Below are 7,372 nucleotides of genomic sequence, written 5' to 3'. Positions count from 1 at the left end.
TTACTTCCGTTTCCCAAACAGGTTCTTTCAGTAGCAGATTATATAGTCACATCCCCTGTTATACCCTTAGCCATGCCCCCCGCGATAGCTAGTTCAATCACATCTCCTCCAATCCATGACTGACACATCGCGGACCGCATTAGGGCGCTGACTTCGGGCATTGTGACTCCGTCCCCTTCCTGGATGGCTGGCTTCTGAATGACCCTGGAATGAACTGCCAGACCATCCAGTACGAGGCACTCTGTTCCTCTTATACAGTGCCCTCACAGGTCAGGAGCGAGATTGTTGACTAGGATTCATTCGCTGCCTGTCACAATGTGACACAGCGTTATGGATGTGACGGTGTCTGAACTGTAATCAAGAAATTTATTACAATCTTTTTTTTTTTTTTAAATACTTTAAATGTAAATTTTTTTTTTTTTTAATATCAATAAATAAAATTATGATTACACTTGATTTAAGTATAAATGTTGTAATATGTTATTTAATGTTTTTTTTATTAATAATTAAGAATAACATTTAAATATACCTCTAATGAAGTTTTCTTAACAATATGAATGTAGAAGGGTCTTCTGTGTAACAATGCAGTATTCTCTGAAAGCTTTCTGAACTGCTCATAAATTTCCACATAACCTGTCAGGCAGTGACAAGAGACAGAAAAACTAGAAGGGAAAGTTTTTTCTTCTTTTTTTACACTGCAGCCAATCAGATTACAAGCATGCCCCTTTCCCCTTCGTTGCCTGTGAACATCAGAGCAGACAAAATCAAAAAGGACACGTCATGCAAGTACTTAAAAACGGATATACAACTTTAATTATTAAATAAAAACATGTAAACTGGCCAGGAAAAAGTGCGTCCTGAATTGTTATAATAATAACATGATGAAAAGTGAAATCCAAGTGCTTTGAATGAAGTGACTGAACTAACACCCTGACGTCACTTCAGTTTAAAGGTACGTGTGTTTGGCCGATCTTAAATCAATAAATTATAGAACATTTAAGTAAACCTTGCGTGTAGTATACATGTGTTTCAGCATATTGCCATAACTTTGTCAATTTAATCATCGACACTGCACAGTGATAGACATTTTATTATTATTATTATTATTATTATTATTATTATTATTATTATTATTATTATTATTATTATTATTATTATTATTTATTTCTTACAGTTGTAAACAAAAAATATATTTCAAGAATCACTGTACAAGTATTAATACAATTAATACGTGTCCATTTTGATTTTGTCTGCGTTAAGGAGGAGCGTTGACATGAAGAGATAAAGGAACTTTAAGGTCAGCAGATGAAAGAAAACATTACTGACACGTTTTTTTGGTATTGTGATCTGTTTATATAGTCGCATGACAATGTGCTATGGTGCCCTTTAGTGATTACAATTCATATTGTGCTTGTGCATGATAATTCATTTACAATCTCATCAAGCTTACTACCAGGCTGCCGGAAATACCTCCTGACAGCCTTAGACACCTGGCTATCCTGTCACATGCCCAGTGTTTGGTATTTGAGCTAAAATTGCCAAAATGAGTTGATTAACCCTTAGCGGTCCATTTATTCAGCGCGTCTCAGGCAAATTTATTTTCACACACGCAGTTTATTTTAGACACGCTGTTTAAAAGTATTTTTTTCACAGTAAAACAGGTTTAAAAGGCATTGCATATCAACAGGACACTCAGTACTGCATCTCCAGTCCTGCCCCACCCCTTGTTTACTGTATTTTTCACATACCTCTTCATAGTAGTGCATACCGATAAATCATTTCCTGATCACTCGTTTTATCACCAAACTCCTCAATAATGCGATCCAAGTCATTATTTTATTACTATAACATCTAAAAAAAGCTTTGCAAATGTCTGTGATATTCTTTGAGCGCTGGATGCGGAAGCAGCTATCTTGTTTGTTTATGTCCATGTTGTCTCTGTGGTGCGGGGGCTATGTGTATTGCTCAGATCCGCCCCTTTTGTTTTCGGCTCCTATTGGTCTCACTCAGCCATTGTATGGTTTTCTCAGCTTTTTCCAGAGAAAAAACGACTAGAGACCTGTTTTTTACGTCTTTTTGATGATGTCGGACAGGGTCCGACATAGGACCTGAAAGGGTTAAGTATCTGTATAAATAGCCATTCGAAAAGACACGATTTTAATTAACGTAAGAACAGTGAAAGATACAACCATGCCCTGCTTTAGTAATGAAGATCGCCTGGTTGCTGTCTGCATGATTAAAGGCGGCCTGTCTGTGAGAGAAGTTGCCCGGAGAATGAGATGTTCTGTTTCAACAATCAGCAGACTAGTCCAGAGAAATCAGGAAACCAGCTCTGTGAGGGACAGGCCATGTCCTGGAAGGCAGCGGGTCACCACACCGGCCCAGGACCGTCACATCCGACTGATCCATCTGCGTAATCGTTTTCAGACTTCAGTAGCTACAGCATGAGAAATTCCAGGAAATGATTTGCATGCTCGGAGGCCATTCAGGGGTAACATGTTGAGAGCTGAGAGACAAAATCTCCGTCTTCTGTGGACTAGAGAACATCTGAGGTGGCGGCGAGAGAGTGGTGGAGTGTTTTATTCACAGATGAATGCCGTTTTGCCCTTGACAAACCTGAGGGAAGACAACATGTGTGGAGACATTGTGGTGAGCGTTATGCTGACTGTTGCATTGTTCAAGCCAACCAGTGGGGCAGTGGAAGTGTGATGATGTGGAAAGGAATCTCCTTTAACACAAGAATGCCTTTGGTGCAGATTGAGGGCAACCTTACTACAGTTTTTCTGTTCCTGCAAGCCAATCCAGAAGTGTCAATTATCCAGCAGGACAATGCAAGACCACACAATGCTTAACATGATTCTTTGATCTGTATTTTTGTTCTGTATTTTCTGTGATTTTGTTTGATATTTATGTTTAAAATAAATCCATTAAATCCATTAGACCTGAGTATTGCACTTCTTTTGTGCATCAGTATATTTATAAATGTGTAACTAAAACATTTATCCTACCATTGACACCTAAAATATATGGAAGTCGGACTTCTAAAAATGTTTCTTTTTTTTAACGGTAACTTTAAATGGCTGTAAAGAAAAGACACAAACTGACAAAAATAATAGTCTGGTTAAATATACACCATTTAGTAAAATAGAGGAAAATATGTTTGATAAATACAACTTTTATTTTTCATGGCCATGGTCACTTTATCATAGAATTGCCCATATCCAACAGGAAAAAAACCTTAGGGTACAGACGTAAGCCTTGTTCCCTGAAAGAGAAGACAACCGCCAACAATACTTTTGGGATATGCCTGTCACAGGTCAGGTATTCACTGAGCATTTTATATCAGAGCTGCCGATAGACCCACTTCCTCTTTTGCATCAAACCCGTGACCTCGCAAGTTGGTGGTCATCTTCTCTTTCAGGGAACCTGGGTTACGTCCGTAACCTAACGTTCCCTTTCAATTCGAAGACGACCACCAACAATACTTTTGGTAAAAGAATACCAAAGCTGTCACTAGGGAGCATGAGCGGAGACAGCAGATACGGGACGTCTCGAGACCTCAAAACCATGGTTAGCGGTGTAAGCCTGCAACCTCAAGGACTCTTGTGCCTAATGAAGACATAGAGGGATCTACCTGGTGAAAGTATGCAGGGTAGCCCAGCTAGCCGCAGTACATATGTCAGATAGTGAGGCTCCTCTAAAGAAGGCCCACGATGTAGCCAGTCCTCTGGTAGATTGCGCTGCCACCCGTCCAGGTGGGGGTAGGCCGGCATTAGTATATGCAGTTGAAACTGTGTCCACAATCCAGTGAGATTCCACTCGGGGAGGATGTCCCTTCTAGGTGGAGCGCCCTTCAGGAACCGGGTCGCCAGTAAATGGGCGCCTGGGGACGAGTCAACAGGGATATGGCAATCAAATATGGCTGCCAGGTACACTTTCAGCGTAGAAGGGGATTTTCCCACTTCCAGCAGTTCTTGTAGGAATTGTAGGATAATTGCTATAGGGCAAGAGACAGGGTTATGACCCCAGGTCAGACACCAGTCTTGAAAATACCTCCACTTGTATGCATACAACGACCTTGTGGAGGAAGCCCTAGCATTCTGTAGTGTACTTACGATCGTGTCTGAAAGCCCTAAAGCAGACAGACGGTCCTGTTCAAGGGTCAGACCCATAATTGGAGTCTGCCCGGTTCTGGGTGCCAGAGAGTGCCTCTCGCCTGACTGAGGAGATCCAGGCATAACAAAATCTCCCAGGGCTGGCCTTGTAGTAGTTGGCAGAGAGTCTAAAACCAGATTCTCCTAGGCCATCAGGTGGCCACCAGGAGAACTGTCACCTTCTCTCTCGACTGTCTCTAGGAAGGCCGGGAGCAACGGTATTGGCGGGAATGCATACAAGAGCATCCTGGGCCACTCGTGAACTAGGGTGTCGACACCTAGTGGACCACCTCAGCGGTGGAGGGAGAAACATAGGGGGCAATAAGTCGTCTCTGCCGTGGCGAAGAGATCGACTCAGGCCTTCCCAAAATGCTCCCAAATGCGCTCTACTACCTGAGGGTGGAGTCACCATTCTGATGGATAAGGACCCTCCCTCGAGAGGAGGTCCGGCACCCAGTTCACCACTCCGGGAAAATGAACAGCCTGTAGGGATAGCAGGTTCCTTTATACCCAAGTCAATAGCTGGAAGGCTATGCGATGTAACCCTGGGGACCGAAGTCCTCCCTGGCAGTTGACATACGCCACTGCCGACATGTTGTCTGTCCGGACAAGGACATGTCTCCTTCGGAGCACCGGAAGAAAATGCTGGAGAGTGAGGTGAACCGCTCGCAGTTCCAGCATATTTATGTGCAGGGACATTCAGCGGCCTGACCAGGACGCACAGACTCCTCTGCCGGCCCAGACTGCTCCCCAACCTAAGCTGGATGCGTCTGTCGTCACCACCTGACGGCTGTGGATCACTCCCACTCATACACTTTTGCGCAAGTGAGAGGCTTGCCTCCACCAGCACAGGGCTTGCCAGCATGCGCAGACACGGTCAGCTGACGGTGTCTATTGCAGTTGGGATGCACCTGGAAGGCATTGAGCCACGCCAGAAGAAGGCATACAGTGCCGTGAAAAAGTATTTCCCCCCTGTCTGATTTTCTGCATTTTTGCACATTTTTCACATTGTATTTGGTCAGATTTTTTTGTGGGTTGTAGTAGTATATAGAGGGAGTCTGAGAGAAAAAATGAGACTGTCACAGAGTGTGGGATTGATTTTCTAGAAAATTCTATTCTTTTCTGTTTATTTTCTTTCACAACATCTTCGTATTTCCACAGGCTTTTTATTAATACATTTCTCTATACATTCCTTCTTCTTATTTGAATAACTTAAAGTTCCTTTAAAGATCATACTCTCTTTACAAAAAATCACCAAAATAATTCCTTGAAAAATCCTCCCCTCCTACCAACAATGTTATTTGGTTTGGTCAAATTAAAAAGTCTTAAACGTAAGAGAACCGCTAACCAAGGACTTGCAATGAACAGAAGAAAAATTGTTTTAAAGTTTTTACAGCTTCCTGGAGGTCGTCACTTCATGGGAAGAGTCAGCATCCCGCTGGGTTTTCTCTTTTTCTCTCTCTGGATCTATTTGATAAAAAGTCCACACAGAGTGTTAGCGTCCTCTTTTAACAAGCATCTGTGATAGCAGTGTGCATGTCTCCTTCCAAAAAACCAACCCCGAGCTGTTACAATCTGGGCCCTATATATAGAAGGAAACAGTATCCTGGGAGACAGTCAGCATGGTTTTAGGAAAGGGAGATCGTGTCTAACTAACCTGCTTGATTTTTTTGAGGATGCAACATTGACAATGGATAATTGCAAAGCATACGACATGGTTAATTTAGATTTCCAGAAAGCTTTTGACAAAGTCCCGCATAAAAGATGAATTCTCAAACTGAACGCAGTAGGGATTCAAGGAAATGCATGCACATGGATTAGGGAGTGGTTAACATGTAGAAAACAGAAAGTACTGATTAGAGGAGAAACCTCAAAATGGAGCGAGGTAACCAGTGGTGTACCACAGGGATCAGTATTAGGTCCTCTGCTATTCCTAATCTACATTAATGATTTAGATTCTGGTATAGTAAGCAAACTTGTTAAATTTGCAAACGACACAAAAGTAGGAGGAGTGGCAAACACTGTTGCAGCAGCAAAGGTCATTCAAAATGATCTAGACATCATTCAGAACTGGGCAGACACATGGCAAATGACATTTAATAGAGAAAAAGTGTAAAGTATTGCATGTAGGCAATAAAAATGTGCATTATAAATATCATGTGGAAGATACTGAAATTGAAGGAATCTATGAAAAAGACCTAGGAGTTTATGTTGACTCAGAAATGTCTTCCTCTAGACAATTGGGGAAGCTATAAAAAAGGCCAACAAGATGCTTGGATATATTGTGAGAAGTGTTGAATTTAAATCAAGGGAAGTAATGTTAAAACTTTACAATGCATTAGTAAGACCTCACCTAGAATATTGTGTTCAGTTCTGGTCACCTCGTTACAAAAAGGATATTGCTGCTCTAGAAAGAGTGCAAAGAAGAGCAACCAGAATTATTCTGGGTTTAAAAGGCATGTTGTATGCAGACAGGCTAAAAGAATTTAATCTATTCAGTCTTGAACACAGAAGACTACGTGGCGATCTGATTCAAACATTCAAAATCCTAAAAGGTATAGACAATGTCGACCCAGGGGTCTTTTTCGACCTGAAAAATGAAACAAGGACCAGGGGTCACAAATGGAGATTAGATAAAGGGGCATTCAGAACAGAAAATAGGAGGCACTTTTTTACACAGAGAATTGTGAGGGTCTGGAACCAACTCCCCAGTAATGTTGTTGAAGCTGGCACCCTGGGATCCTTCAAGAAGCTGCTTGATGAGATTCTGGGATCAATAAGCTACTAACAACCAAACGAGCAAGATGGGCTGAATGGCCTCCTCTCATTTGTAAACTTTCTTATGTTCTTATGTTCTTATGAAACCCCCCCCTCCCAATCAGCAGCACTCAATCATCTGCTGATTCGAGAATGTTCCAGCATGTTCCGGGGTTGCTGCCCCCAACAAAGATGGTGACCGCTGTAACTGCATTAGACCCAGCAACTTCTGATACAACACCAGAGGTACTATCGATCCCTGTTGAAACAGGGATAGACAATTCTGTATGGCAGTTACTCTGTCTTCTGACAGGTAAGCTTGCATTGTAAGGGATTCCAGCTGGAGTCCCAAGTAAACTGTACTTTGCACCGGTACTAATTGGCTCTTGGCATCGCTGAGGGTGAGACCCAGCCTCAACAGATGCTCTGTCATGGGGGCCAGGATGGCATCCACGCACTTT

Source organism: Acipenser ruthenus, chromosome 8 (assembly GCF_902713425.1).
Source record: "Acipenser ruthenus chromosome 8, fAciRut3.2 maternal haplotype, whole genome shotgun sequence".
NCBI lineage: Eukaryota > Metazoa > Chordata > Actinopteri > Acipenseriformes > Acipenseridae > Acipenser > Acipenser ruthenus.
Note: the sequence above shows the minus strand (reverse complement) of the source record.